Source organism: Miniopterus schreibersii (assembly GCF_964146895.1).
Source record: "Miniopterus schreibersii genome assembly, chromosome: 15".
Taxonomy (NCBI): Eukaryota; Metazoa; Chordata; class Mammalia; order Chiroptera; family Miniopteridae; genus Miniopterus; species Miniopterus schreibersii.
In genome coordinates, this window is record NC_138115.1 from 4,457,833 (window position 1) to 4,473,151 (window position 15,319).

At 48.5% G+C, this 15,319-nt stretch overlaps 1 protein-coding gene across 1 annotated transcript in view; it reads left to right on the forward strand.

Moving 5' to 3' along the window:
- Positions 1-1,428: 1,428 nt before the first annotated feature.
- Positions 1,429-15,319, forward strand: part of TAFA4 (TAFA chemokine like family member 4) — a 129,334-nt gene continuing 115,443 nt past the window's right edge. The window contains exon 1 of the mRNA XM_081159650.1: positions 1,429-1,707. The gene's annotated coding sequence lies outside the window, so the exon portion shown is untranslated. The remainder of the gene's footprint in view (positions 1,708-15,319) is intronic.

A 15,319-nucleotide genomic window follows, 5' to 3' on the forward strand; every position in this document is an offset into this window, starting at 1 on the left:
TGAATGGGAGCTCTTCCAAATGCCCTGCTCCCTTGGCTCTTTCCCATCCTTGTTCACATTACCTTCTCAGTGGGAACTAGCAAATCCACGGTCTCCCTGCATGCACCTCCCTTTCTGTGCTTTATTTCTCCCTGAGACACACCGGCCACACCCTGTGTTTCTCCATTGAAAGGTAAGCTCCGTGGGAGCAGGGCTTTGTACTGTTTTGTTTACCTCTGTATATACCAGCATCCGCTGCAGTGCCTGACACAGAGTAGGTCCTCAGTTTCATTGAGTGAATAAATGAATGGTGTCCAAAAGAGCTCTGGCCTCTCCCGGCATGCAGTTTCAGGTCTGCCTTGGGTCTGCCCTTGTCCTCCACAGAATCTCAGCACTGAGAGGTATCTTAAAGTTCACGCCCCTGTCTCTGATGTTTAGTTCCCTCTGAGACTGGCGACAACTTGGTAACACGACTGTGTTTGGCTGCAGAGTCCCACTTTTGATAATAAAAGAGGAAGGGATTGAAAAATTTAAATGATAAAAGAAAATAATATGGCGTGTGTGAGCGCGTGCACAGGGAGACAGACGTGAGGCCGGCCCTGCAGTCTGGGCAGTCAGCGCGGAGGGGGCAAGCAGGCTTTGGAGCGCAGCTGGGGCGGGTGACCCCAATGTTAGGTCAGCGCGGAGTAAAAGGCCGGACGGCAGACCAGTGAGGGAGCAGAGCAGGGCGGTGTCGGGCAGCGGGTGTCCCGCTCGGGCATACACTAACCGCAGGGGTCCTGTTACGGGTGCGGCCGGGCAGTCTCGGGTCCGCGGGTGCTCCCCGCCCCCATCGCGCGGGCCCGCGCCAGGGGAGGTGTGGTCCGCAGCCTTGCGCCCCCTCCGCCCCGCTCTCCTCTATAAGGCGGCCGCGGAGGCTTCCTCCGTAAAGCGACAGCTATCCAGGTGCCTGACCATCGGCGTTACTGCCCCTGCAGGAGGGAGACCGGCAAGGAGGCCGGCATGAGGTGCGCGTCAAAACCCCCCAGCTGTGCTTTTATACATTGTGAAGTACGACAACAATCGGGCTCTGACCTGTGCGCCGATTTGCCTCCTCTCGGTGCAAACAAGTTACCTACGAAGCCGGGTTAGCGATGCACGTGCCGCGCCCCAGGGCGCCGAGGCGGCCCGTTTGCGGACGGCGTGGGGTGGGCGGTGGGGGCGCGACGACGGGCTCGGCCCCCGCTCCCCGGGCACTGCGTTCGCCGCCCTCGCGCGGGCTCCTCGCGGCTCGCGGGCCTTCGGACCGCCGGGTCCGAGCGCCCGCCGAGGGGCCGCAGGGAGGCGCCCGGGAGCCGCGCGGAGCCCGGGGTGGAGCGCGGGCGGGGGGCGGGCCCGCGACCCGCATGGACACCCGCGGGGGGGGGGCAGCCGTCAGCCGGCCAATCAGCGCGCCCGCGGCCGGCGAGCCCCTCGGGGCGGGCGCGCGCCGGACTGGGCTGCACGCTGCTGGCCGCCGGCGCCCGGACCCGCGCAGTTGCCCGCGGACTCCAGGCGGACCCGCGGCCGCTGCTTCTCCCGCGGCAGCTGGGACTTGTTTTTGGAGACACGTGGAAACTTCCCGGACTGCGAGCCTGCGGAGGTGCCGCGCCTTCCCCGGGGTCCGCGCGGAGGCGGCACCTTGAGCGCCCTCCGGCCCGGCGCAGACGCGCGCCCCCCGACGCACGGCCCGCTGCGGGCTCCGGCCGAGTAAGAGGGCGCGGGAGGGGAGCGGAGGGGCGGGGGTGCGGGGGTGCGGTGGCTTTGGACCCCGCGCTCAATTTCTGTCTCTCAGGCAGCAGCTGCCACTGGGACTGGTACCCACTTGGCTCGGCGCAGGGCAGACCCCTCATCCCGGCGCCGTGGAGTGGGGTGGACTGTGCCGTAGTTGGCGTGCACCCCGAAGTTGCAAGCGGCGCTCCGAAGCGAGAAGGTGTGGCTGGGAGGGGCAGCGGCCGCTTCCCACGTCGGGGTGCCGGCCGGCCGCTCAGAGAGCCCAGAGGCGCTCCGGGGTGCGGGGAGGCCCCCCGGGGTGCGGGGAGGCCCCGCGACGGAGGAGGAGGGCGCTCGCGGCGAGCTCTGCTTTGGAGAGGCCGGCCTCGGGCGCCATCCCTCGGGCCTCGCCCTGGGTCCCGGGGGAGCCCCGGGCACCAGCAGGTCGGCGTCCACCCGGCCCCTGCCCGCGGGGCTCCGGCTGGAGCGCAAAGCTGCGCGCGCCCGGGGAGAGCCCGAGCGGGTCTGGAAGTTGCCAAACCGGCGTGTCCGTATTTCTCTCTCTTTTTCAAACCCAGTCTTGCCTCAGGGGCCCTGCCCAGCCCCTCTGGAAGGGAGCGCATCTTAACCCCAGGGAGCTCGTCCTCGGGCAGGGTGTTGGTGCAGGGTCCTGATATCCCGCCCCTGGGGCGGCAGCCCAGGCCAGACGCGGCTCCACGGGTGGGTTATTCTCCCGAACCAGTATCGTTTAACATTTTGGGGCACCACGGAGCCGCCTGAGAGCCTTGGGCAGGTACGAACCACCTCCCCAGCAAGATGCATGCAGGGGCTCGCCGACTCCTGAGACCTACCTGTGTGCCCGCACCCCCCCCAGGACTTAAGGAACCCCACTCCCACCCGTGGAGCGTCTGTGTCCCTCCAAGACGAGCAAGGTTGATGGGATGTGACTCGCGGCCCCGAGTGTGGCGCGCGCCTGCTCAGAGCCTTGGTCTGGTTCCTCCGCTGTCCTCGTGCAGGGATCGCCCCGGCAGCCGGGGGCCCCGCAGACCCAGGCCCCCAGCTGCCACCCTGCTGGCTTAGCTTTCCCGTCCCACTGGCCTCCCTGCCCCTTGCTGAGTGTGACAGGGGAGGGCAGTTTGTCCGTGTGTCCGAGCCCTGTTCAGGCAGGAAACGCGGGGGCAATACCCGGGAACACCCCTCTCACGGTATAATCAGTAATTCCACTGAGTCCTGTGAGAGCAGAAGTATGTGTGACTGGGAGAGTTTTCCAACAGCTTGCTGCGGGTTTTACAGTGAGAAGCGTTTCTGCTAAGTTCGTGTGCAAGCCTGGGGCTTCCTTTGGTTGGAAACGCGGACCTTAATAAGAGGGGAGCAGTTTCAGGGCCAGGTGGCTTCACTGTCTTCCCCTAGAGCATCCTCACGGCCCTTCGACACTTTAAAATACATTGAGGGTTTAAGTCGCGACTTGGCGTGGCCAGTTTTACCTGTGAAAGATAAGTTACCCTTCCCAGAAAAGCAGTGGCTGCCAATTCACTTTTTTTTGAGTGAGTTTATTTATTTTTTTACTTCTCTCTCAACATACAGGAAAGCCTACAAATATTTCTACTTGATTACTGAATATTTTTCACTGGAGGTAACCTCTCCATATTTCTAGTACTAGAATGTTCTAGGTGACTTGAATTTCAATAGTCATTTTTTTGCTCTTTTTAGAGATGTGTATTGTGGGACGACCTAGCTACATTTAGTCACACGCACAAAAGATTTTTTGCTTTATCCCATTACTGCCTTTCCAGTGGCGCACAGCCTTTCTCTAACATCTGCTTTCATCTGCACAGCCCGTTCACTGTTACACTTACTATACTTTGTTATGGAAATAATGTGCTGATGCATATGATATTAAAACTACTTTCACTGGGGATTTTTCCCAGGGACGTGACATCATCACCAGCCAGTCCTCTGTCTGACCTGAGGCACCTTGACAAGAGTCACATTGTCATACCGAGCAAGGGCTTCTGTATTGCCTGTGATGAATGAGAAGAGGAGGGAAACGTCTTTTGGCTCTTCCTAACTCTCAATTAGCTGTCTAGTTGGAGAGTTTTGGGGATGCTATACTAAGAAGCTTAGCTTAATGATAAAATTCTCAGGTTGCAGTTTTTTACATCTTTCTAGACTTCACATAAGTAGATCTTTCCTCTCATGCCTTCTCCCTCTGGGAGTTTTCACCCTGCATTCCGGCTTTATTTCTTTACATATATGGGGAGTCATCATAGTACATAGACTAGCCTTTCGATTTTCTTTGTCCTCAATAGTTGGACCATTGAGGTGATGGACTAATTTGTTTGTGTACAGGTGTGGTTTCATCAGGTGTTGGATATAAGTCTGCTAGGATTGGCAGAATGACTTCAACCGTAAACGGATCAGGCAGTCACGCAGTGTATTTTATCCTGTGTTGAGAAGATTCAGGATTGAGGGTGGAGGACCGGCAATAGGAAAAAGGTGTCCACAAAGGGATTGGTGAAGTGAATTTGGCCATATTAAGCACTTTGTAATTATTTGTTTTGAAAATGTTATTAAAAAGCTCAAGCCCATCCTAGATGGTTGGTGGGCTTGGCTATCCTGTGGAGTTGTGCTTTGTGATGATTTCCAAGGCAGCTGGTGATTTCAACAGCCCACCTCTCACAGGATAATTAACTTTGGCTTCCTGTCTATTTGATATATGTGAAAAAAATAAAGGTAACAGTTGCCGTGTAAATGAAATCAATTTTCATCCCTAAAGTCAGTTAAAAGGGCTTTTGCGTTTTTTTTTAAAATTAAATTTAATTAAAAAAAATTTAAATGTTTTTATTGATTTCAGACAGAGAGAGAAACATCAATGATGAGAGAGTCATTGATCGGCTGCCTCCTGCATACCCCCTACTGGGGATCAAGCCGGAAACCCAGGTATCTGCCCTGACCGGGATTTGAATCCTGACCTCCTGGTTCATAGGTTGACGCTCAACCACTGAGCGATGCTGGCTGGGCAATTAGAAAATTAAAAAAAAAATTATTTATTGATCTTAGAGGGAGGGAGAGAAAGAGACACATCGATTTGTTGTTCCACTTAGCTGTGCATTCATTGGTTGCTCCTTCTATGTACCCTGACTGGGGATCAAACCCACAACCTCGGCACATCTGGACAATGCTCTAACCAACTGAGCTACCTGGCCAGGGCTTCTTTTTTGTTTCTTTTAAAACATGAACTTAATTGCATAATCTGGTTTAAAGAAAGACTCAAAGAGGCGTAGAATTTTAAATCTGTAAAGTAACTTAGAGTTCAGTTTTCTAGAAGATCCAGGGTGGGAGGTGTGACTTGAATCGCTTTGGTTTTAAGTGAAGTGGGATTAGAACCCTGGGGTCCTGACGCCTAGCCCAGCACTTCCAGCAGAGACCTGGAGAGAGCGACTGCTGTGATGGGCGGCCCCTCATTTCAGCAGAGGGTGGCCGTCTCTGCCGAGGAGGGACGCCACATCCAGCTCTGGCGCTGCTGAGCCAGCTGGAGGGTTTGGCTGCTGTCTGCCGTCGCTGGCCTGGGCCACTCATCTCCTTTGCCGTTACAAGGGAGACATGTAAAGGGGAGGCGGCTGTGGGACAGGATTGGGTGGAGTGACTCAATTTGGACCTTTTCGAACTTTTGGAAAGATACAGATGCTAAAATAATGGTGAGGGAGCTTTAGGTAATGATTTGATTTACTTGTGAAAGAGAACTCCGAATATTAACTTATTGCCTGATAGCCCCCCTCTTTCATACTTTGTGCTTTTTGGTTGCTGTTCAATGAAACTAATAATTTGGAATAAAAGCCTATTTACTGCATGGTTGTAATAGCAATGGCATCCTACATCTTTTTAACACTGTGTGTGCCCAGCATAGGGTGTCGATGTGAATGAAACATTCTGGTCACTGCTTGGCTCTCTGCATGGATGAAATGCTGATTTTCAGTCATGAATCTAAAACCACATTGAATCTTTTAAAATTGCTCTTTTTTAATTCAAAAGATGTCAGATCTTACAGTAACAAGTCATTAGCATGAGCATAAGTTATTTTAATTCAGAAGTATGCTAGTTCCAGATAGTAGGGAGTTGTTAATAAAGTGGTAAACAAAGATGCTGTATTTAGAGAGAGAGCAAAGATGCGGATAATGTGTCTCCTTTCATGAGACGGCGACATTGTTGGTGCAGAAGAATAACGATCCCGTTTAGGAGCTGTGAGGAGACAACAGTGGCTTTTTCAGTGGAGACCAGGCTCCGTGGCGCTGTGCGTTCTCCGCCTGGAGAGCAGGTGGGCACCGCGGGATCGCGTGGCCGTGACGAGCGCGACGTCAGGAGCCGCAGTTGTTAGACTAGATTTTAATGCCCACCGTGGCGCTCCAGGTCTCCCCGTTTCGTGTCTGTGCCCTATGCCCTTAAGGTTCCCTGAAAGCCCAGGGCTCCACGTTGGAATTTCTGCATCTTCCTCCTGTTCTCTGCTTAATGAGTCGGGAAGGTATGGGCGAGTCCTTGGGCCCCACAGATGCCTTGGGATCTAGAGCATGAGCGGGAGATACAGGTTCTGAGATGACAGAGGGTTCAGACCGTGGGCAGCTGGGCAGCTTGCTCCCCAGAGGCGGTCAGGTGGCGTCCGAGACACTGGGTGGGTCTAGCAGGCAGAGCCCGAGATGCTGCTGAGCATCCCACAGGCCTGGCAGGGCCCCCCACAGAGGCTGGCCTGCCCCAGCCTCTCGAGAGCCGAGGCTGGAAACTGCTCTCGCGCAGCAGTTTGAGCCCAGGGAGGCTCTTCCAGTGTCTGCAGCTCCTTATCTCTGGCCAGGCCCCAGGCCTCAGGATGCAGCAGCCAAGACCCTTGACTCACCCCAGGCCTCTGCTTTGAAGATCCCTCCCTCCCTCCCTCCCTCCCTCCCTCCCTCCCTCCCTCCCTCCCTCCCTCCCTCCCTCCCTCTCTCCCTCCCTCCCTCCCTCCGTCCCTCCCTCCCTCCCCTTTCTTTCTTTAATTTATAAAGATAATATACACTTGGGGTAGAAAATTCAAACACTACAGAAGAGTATGAAAGGGAAGTAAATTTGCCACTGGGACAATTCCTTTTCTTATTCTGGTGAATATATATTCAGTTCCTTCCTTCAGCTTCTATCCACATAGACATTGAGACCCAGTCATTTTTGATAAATGAGGTCATACCTAATACAGTCTGTGTCCTCTGTTGACTTGGTGAAGGCCGACGGGAGGATGTGTGGTGACGCCGTGGCTGGGGACAAGGCCACCGTCCATGTGGTCAGGTGAAATCCCCTGGTTATGGCCACACCCTGTGCCGGGCTGACCGTTTTACATGCATTTATGTGATACTCAGATCTGCTTGGGAGCCACTCTGGGAAGGGTGATGAACATGTAAAAAGAGCTAAATGCCATTCTTTTCCATGGTTGTGCGTTATTCTAGTTAAAAATTTGTCTTAATATTAGTCATAAAACACCCAAAAGTTAGGAGGGATTTTGAGCTCCTTTTTAACGCGTGCCTCTGTACCCAAGACAGCAAGGTGCACAGTGTCAGCATTGGATGTGTGCTTTAGCTCTGCCTTTTCCGTTGGTGCAGTTTAAAATTTTAAGTAGCTTGAAAGCCATAGACATTTTGTACTGTGGGGCATTGAGTTAGGACCATCCAAAGAAAGTGTTATTGGGGTGCATTCTCTGCATGTATTAGTGGTGCAACAAATCATGCAGTGTCCTATGATTTAAGTTATCTGGCAGCCCTTCCAGAAGCAGCCAGATTGTAATGTAAACATCTGTTACCTCTTCTTGGCTTTCAGAACTGATTATGCGATCCGGCTTCACATCCAGGACACACAGCTTTCTTCATCTATAGTTTTGGATTAATTCCCTCTCAGCACATGCGCGCGTGCTCACACACACACACACACACACACACACACACACACAAATCAAAAGAGCCTTAACATTGGTGACCGTGGCCCAGTCTTCCCCAGATCAAACTTGAATTTTGTTCACATTCTGTCCTGCTCTTTGTGCCCTGGGCTCTGCTAGGAGCATGGCTCTCTATTAACAAGTTGGGCATGGCTGTGAATCTGTCCCTTGGTAGCAATGTCATTCTGTGTGCTGAATTTCTACCCACCTCAGAGCCTAGGGGCTGATATGCAGCTGAGGTTTGGGAAACTAGCTGGTTTAACATCCCCAATGAGACCACGTAGTACCAATGGGGGGGGGGGTGGATAGGAGAAGGGGTGGGTGGGCAAGGAGACATTGAAATGGAATTGGACCTTCAATAGCAAATGTCTACCTCACTCGAGTTTTCTGCGGGTATTTGCTCTTTTTACATTAGGGAATATTTGTTAAATATTTGCTTTGTTGATCTTGCAAAAAATTATAGTAGCATCAATAGCTATCATTTGTTGAATGAGGGTATTGTTGGGAACTGCACTAATCAACATTTTTAGAAAACTGTGGTGAAATACAAGTAACATAAAATTTACCTACTTAACCACTGTCAAGTGCGCAGCTCAGTGGCATTCAGTACATTCACGTGGCTGTGCAACCATCACCACCACCCACCTTGTAAAACCAAAATTCTGTTCCCATTAAACAACAATTCCCCATCCCCCCTCCCTCCGGCCCTGGCAACTCCCATTCTACTTTCTGTCTCTGAAGTTGAACTGCTCTGGGTCCCTCATATAAGTGAAATCACACCATATTTGTCTTTTGAACCTGACTTATTTCCCTGAGCATGTCTTCAGGATTCATCCATGTGCAGTGTGTCAGAATTTCCTTCCTTTTTAAGGCTGGACCATGTTCCAGTGTGTGTATTGTCACACTTTGTTTCTCCATTCATCCATTGATGGGCACATGGGTTGCATCTACTTTTTGGTGACTGTGAGTAATGTGGCCGTGAACACAGGTGGACAAATATCTCAGTCTCTGCTCTCGGTCCTTTGGGGTACATGCTCACAAGCGGAATTTCTGGGCCATATGGTAATTTTGGTATTACTTTTTAGAGGAACCACCATACTGCTTTCTGCAGTGGCTGTATTATTTTACTGCACTAAGTATTTTTATGTACTGTCTAATTTACAGCCCCTCCAGCCCTAGAGGGTAGACACAGCCATCTTCTCCTTCTGTGCGTGAGGAAGGTCAGGCACACCAGGATGGAGACACAGGTAGCTGTGGCAAAGACATGGTTTGAACCTGGCAGTGTGGTCCAGAGCCAAAGCTCGTACTAGATCATTTATTCTTTAATTCAAGAAATACTGACTTAGAACTCCTCATGCATATGGCCTAGGCCTGGTGGGGGATGGGAGAGAAATAACAAACATGTTTATCCCAAGGAGAAGCTCTAAAAGTTCTCCCCTCGCCACAGAGAGGAATTTGATTGAGACTTGGAGTTCCCATGAGTCAAACACTCATTGTGAAATTGGTACTTTATCAAAATAATAAGACACCAATAAACATACACTGTGGTTATTTTGGCTGCTGAAATCAGTTCTATCTCAAATCCTCTGCAGTTAATAACCATGCAGTTAATAACCACGGTGTTTAAAATGCCATGCCAAGTTTTGCTTCTCGTTGGAGTTGGGGGGTTGAAATAGTTCAAAGAAATAATCTAGATTAAGATAAGCCTTAGGTGGGACCTGAGTGATGATTGAGTTTTTACTTTACAGAGACAGTGGGCATCTTTCCCACGCAATATGCAGGGTAATGGAGTTTTTGCCAAGGGTGACACATTTAGTCACTTTATAGAATGAACTATTGATCAGTTTTGTGGCGCCTGAATCCTTTATAAGCACCCTGTGTTTTCATTCCTGTGATTACAGAGTGGAAGAGGCTCTGCTGGATGTGATGAGCTAAAGCAAGATGTGAAGGCACTTAAACACTCAAAATTAACGCCCGCCAGACAGGTGTCTGCTGGGCTCTTCTCTTTTGATTCTAAAGGCCTGGAAATAAGCCTGGAATCCTGTCTGTCAGACGCGTGCAGTTCACTCGCAAAGTTTCTGTGTTATTTAGAGGAAAACAGCCAGTGTTTGGAATACATCAGCCCCGGGTGCTCCTGGGTGAGTGAGGGGAGCAGAGACTATAGGGAAGCTCACCACTGATGCTGGCCTCGTATGCTGGTCACCCTTTTACGGTGGTGGTCTTTTTTTTTTGTTTCTTTTTGTTGTTTTAAATTTTTTTTGACGGTGTTCTTGATAGCAGGGAAAAGTTGGCTCGTCTTGATCGATACACGAGCAAGCTCACTAATCATCCTATGGAAATATGAATCAGAAAGGAAAATGTTCCTCAAGTCTGAAAGCTAAGGTCACCCTGAGGCAAAGGCCTGGCAAGATTCCTAGAAAACTCTGCTTCTTGAGGCGTTTGATTCTGAATTTACTCTCCACATTTACAAAGGACTCGGGGTCCCAAGTGCAAGCTCAGATTCCGGTTTGATGTGCAAATATTTCTGACCCGTAGTGTGACTAGACGGGAACTTACAAGCCGGTGACTGCATCCTCTGTGAATTTCACATCATTTACTCAGAAGTAAGTAACAAGGGGAGATGTGTACAGGCTTTATAGTGATTGCAATTTTCTTAGGTCCTCTGCATGTTCTGGATCTTTAAAATCTCTTTCATGTTGTCAGTCTTGTTTGATATGTGGTTCCCCAACTCCAGTGGTATTGCAATTCTTAATATTGCCACTTGGGCCAGTGCATAAGAATCGCCTGGCGGGCCTCCTTCCAGAGCTCCTGGTTCAGCAAGGCTGGGATGGAGCCTCAGGACTTAAATTTCCAACAAGTTCCCACACAGTGCGGACGCTGCCAAGCCTTGGGCCAGACTTTGCATAACTATAGTTCATTGTTCACAGTTAAACATTTTTTAATATGGAGATTTTCATGAAACAATATTGTTTTGAGTAGTTTGTGAGTTTCTCATTTTGTAATACACTGAGTGCTTGTCCCAATACTATGATTCTGAAGATAAAATTTAAATTACTGAGCCCAAAATACACATTTGCTGTTGGTTTCTTCAGTGTTATCTGAGAAACTGATTTTGAAAATGTCCCTAAGTTTCTTTTAGAGCTTAAGGTGCATTTTCTGTAGTTGAGGACATTTAAGGTAAGAATTGAACAGCTGATTAACTGGTCGTTGAGGCAGCATTGCTGACGTCTGTCATCTGTCGTCTGGCTAACGTCTGTATTGACTAAAGAGAAAATGTGGCCTCTGTTTCCATATAGTTTTGAGTCTGACGTAAATTTTAATCTGATTGGCAGGTGATACACAGGAATTTTGTTTTTGTTCCTGTATAGTTAAGACTCAGCAGATGTTAAAAGCTGGGAATAATTGGAGATTTAATCAGGACCAGAAAATGGAGTCCTAGGTAGAATTATAGGACTTGAGGGTATGGAAAGTTTTTGCACAGATGCCTGGCGTGTTCCTTCTCATGCCGGTTGGAGGAATAAATTATCTTCTGTATTTGCTTGGATGAAAAGCTTCCAGTGGATATTAATTTGTCTTGCACTATTAAAAAAATGTGAAGTTTGCAAACCGAAATCTCTTCTGAATAAAAACAAATGTAAAGAGCTTAATTTAAAAAACCTTTACTCATTTTTAAAAATTGAGGTTTGGAAGATTTTTTGAGATGGTCTGACTTGTAGAAATGCGTGGGTGTTGGCAGGAAGGCTGGGATTGGCATCCACCAAGGAGAGTGATGGACGGTCAGAGTCGCGAACTTCCGCTGCCTCCGGAGCCGCGTGCTCATTCCACGGCTGTGCTGCCCAGGACTAGGTTTGTACCAACACTGTCTTGGGACCTATCTGTCTGTTGTCCCTTCAGCAGGTTCTCTGGTCATCTCGCCTCAACTTCAAGAGGCTGCTGCTCTCCTCCCAGTGGCCTGTCGTTCAGCCCTTTGTCACCCCCAGCACTCAATTCCCGACAGTTAGAAGATGAGGCGCCCACGTCGAGTGTCAGACATCGAGTGTCAGACTAGGGCAGGACAGACGACAGCTTACACGGAGGACTGAATGGCAGAAGCATCCCAGTAGCAGGACTACCCTAATCTATCTCCCTCCCTCCCTCCCTCCCTCCCTCCCTCCCTCCCTCCCTCCCCCCTCCCTCCCTCCCTCCCTCTCTCTCTCTCTCTCTCTTTCTCTCTTTCTTTCTCTCTTTCTTTCTCTCTTTCTTTCTCTCTTTCTTTCTCTCTTTCTTTCTCTCTCTCTTTCTCTCTCTCTCTTTCTTTCTTTCTTTCTTTCTTTCTTTCTTTCTTTCTTTCTTTCTTTCTTTCTTTCTTTCTTTCTTTCTTTCTTTCTTTCCTTATTTATTCATTGTTAATCCTCTCTAGAGGTATTTTGTCCATTGATTTTCAGAGAGTGGAAGGAGAAAAGGAGGGAGCAAGACAAGGAAGGAGGGTGGGGGGATAGAGAGAGAGACAGAGAGAGAGAGAGAAACATAGATTGGCGGCTTCAGGCATGGGCCCTGATGGGGCCTGGATGGAACCTGCAACCCAGGTACGTGCCCTTGACCCGGAATTGAAACTGAGACCCTTTGGTGTGGAGGCCAGCACTAGCCCGTGAGCCACACCAGCCAGGGCTGCCCTAATTTTTTTTAAAGAATAAATATTCACTTAAAAAACCCCATGGCATTTGACGTAGAGCCGAGCCTGGTGTGTGTGGCGGTATTCCCTGCCAGCCGGGGATGGCTGGTCAGTGTTGTTACAGCTCCTGGCACTGTATCATACAGGCGATGGCCACCAGTCACACTGCAGGATCACAGCGGCTTTGTGGAAGCCCCGCTGTAACGTGCACGTTGTAAGAGTAATAGTAAAATTAGAGTTATAAAAAGTAAAGACCCCTCTGATTATCCTTCCAACCCATTTCTTTTATATATATATTTTGTTGTTGTTGACAGTATTACAGATGTCCCCCATTTCTTTCTCCCCCATCCCATTTCTAACCCTCCCTCTCCAGATTCTGTTAGGAGTTTGGCTAATATCCTTCAGCACATATTTAAAATATTTACTATACATATGTCTCAAAGAAATCCAAATGGGGAGAATGGACTATGGTGCCTGCTAGACCCTCTCTGACCATTGGAGGTTGATTTGTCGATGCCACCTGGTCAACAAAAGTAGGAAGTGTAACTGGCATTTAGCTTTATTTAAAAAGAATGAGGTAGAAACATAAAAATATATTTAGCTTTTCTGTGTGTGTTATTTAAATTAAACATATTTATGTTTAATAAATATGTAGTATTGTATGTGAATTTTTTCACTTAAACGTCTCCCAGATCTATCTGTGTCAATACACACACAGCTCTTGTCCATTTCTTTCCCTGCCATTACTTGGTCCCTTATGACTGTACTGCATTCTGTTTGACCCCTGCAGATGGGCATTCGGATTTTTCCCTATTACAGAGAGTATTCGAAGAACATTCTTAACAAACTCATACCTGGTATTAATGAGATGCTGTGTTGGCTGTTTAAAGCTTTCTCATAATCACACGCCCTTTGTCTCCATGTGCTAGTGTTTTTTGGGAGTAAAAGTGGAATAAGGTGTGTTTTATTTTTTACTTTTAGGTTCCAAGAGAAAATTTATTTATTTAAATTTTATGTTTCAATTACAGTTTACATTCAGTATTATTTTGGTTTAGTTTCAGATGTACAGCATGATGATTAGATAATCATCTACTTTACAAAGTGTTCCCCAGTATTTCCATTACCCACCTGACCCTGTGCATAGTTACTACACTATTACTGACTATATTCCCTGTGCTGTACTTACATCTTTATGACTGTTTTATAACTGCCAGTTTGTACTTCTTAATCCCTTCAAGTTTTTTACTCGGTCCCTCGACCTCCCTCCCCTCTGGTATCCATTAGTCTGTTTTCTGCATCTATGAGTCTGTTTCAATTCTGTGCATTTATTTTGTTTTTTAGATTCTACATATAAGTGAAATCATTTGTTTTTCTTTGTCTGACTTATCATCTAGCGTAATACCCTCTAGGTCTGTCCACGCTGTTACAAATGGCAGTATTTTATAATTTTTTATGGCCAAGTAATATTCCATTATGTATATGTATCTGCAAAGCAAATCACTACGCCAAGTGTAATGCCAACGATCATGGCCAGGGAGGTTCACTCTAGATCCGGACAGTCCAAAGGAAAACCGTGGAGCCAAAGAGGATGAGACATTTCATGCATTCAGCTGATGGCCAGGCTGAACAGTACGCGAGAAACAAACCGTCTCTTCCCGGTGGGGACACACCACACTGCCAAGGGGGAACAGAACCACACATCTGAAAGTCCTGGGCCAGTCTTACAGGGCCCAAGACAATGGTGGCTCTCAGCCAATGATGCGTCAGACATTAGCTAACACAGCGTCTGTCATGACTATACTATGTCATATTTACATAACTGGGATCTTCTGCCTTGAGAAGGTGGCGAGAAAGCCTAAGTGTTTTCACTTTCCCTACAGTATCACAACTTTTTAATCCACTCATCTATTGATAGGCACTGGGGTTGCTTCCATAGCTTGGCTATTGTAAACAACGTTGCAGTGAGCGTAGAGGTGCATGTCTTTTCGAGTTGGTGTTTTGGGTTTCTTCGGATATATACTCAGAAGTAGAATTAGGGGACCATAAGGCAGCTCCACTTTTAATTTTTTGAGGAAACGCCACACTGTTTTCCATAGTGGCTGCCCCAGTCTGCATTCCCACCAGCAGTGCACCAGAGTTTCCCTTTCCCCACACCCTCCCCAGCACCTGTTGTTTGTTGATTTGTTGACGGAGCCATTCTGACAGGTGTGAGGTGATGCCTCCTTGTGGTTTTAATTTGCATCTCTGATGATTAGTCATGGTGAGCATCTTCTCCCTTGTGTTCCCCATCTGTATGTCCTCTTTGGAGAAGTGTCTGTTCAGGTCAGAGGGTATCTTTTGGAGTATCAGGTTGCTTGGCAATGCATCCAGAAAATGGGAGACTGCAGAAAGTCTCTTTCATCATTATGTTCTCTTGGAATTAAGAGAAACTCCAGAACAGTATAAACAACCTTATGAGCCCCAGCAGAACTTTCTGTGGTGGGGAAATGTTCTAAACTGCATGCTGTCCACTGTGGTAGCCACTACTCCATCTGTGACTGTTGAGCAGTTCAAATGTGGCTATTGTGACCAAGGAACTCAATTTTAAATTTCATTTAATTTTAATTAATTTAGCTTTAAATTTAAATAGCCACGTGTGAATAGCGCTACCATGTCCGACAGTGCAGTGGAAGGCATACACCGTACATCACAGGAAGCTCAGCTACTATCTAGCTTTCGTCCCAGAGTGTTTTAGTAAGTGACTCATGGAAAGTTGGAAGTGAGAGGCCCAAGAGTGTAACTGAAAATAGAGAAATAATCTGATGAGAACAAGACAGTGTTGTTGCTGAGATTGATCAGACTGTGCTCTGCCCTGGCTGGGCCGCCTAATGGGACTGCACAGTACCCAGGCCGTCTTTGTAAAGTGAATTGATGGCTATGTAAATACAACCATTAACCTTAGGTACCTCAGAGGGCTCCTTGGGCACCGCAGTTTTCTTGCCCTTGAAAATGCTGGCTGATGGATGCCAAGA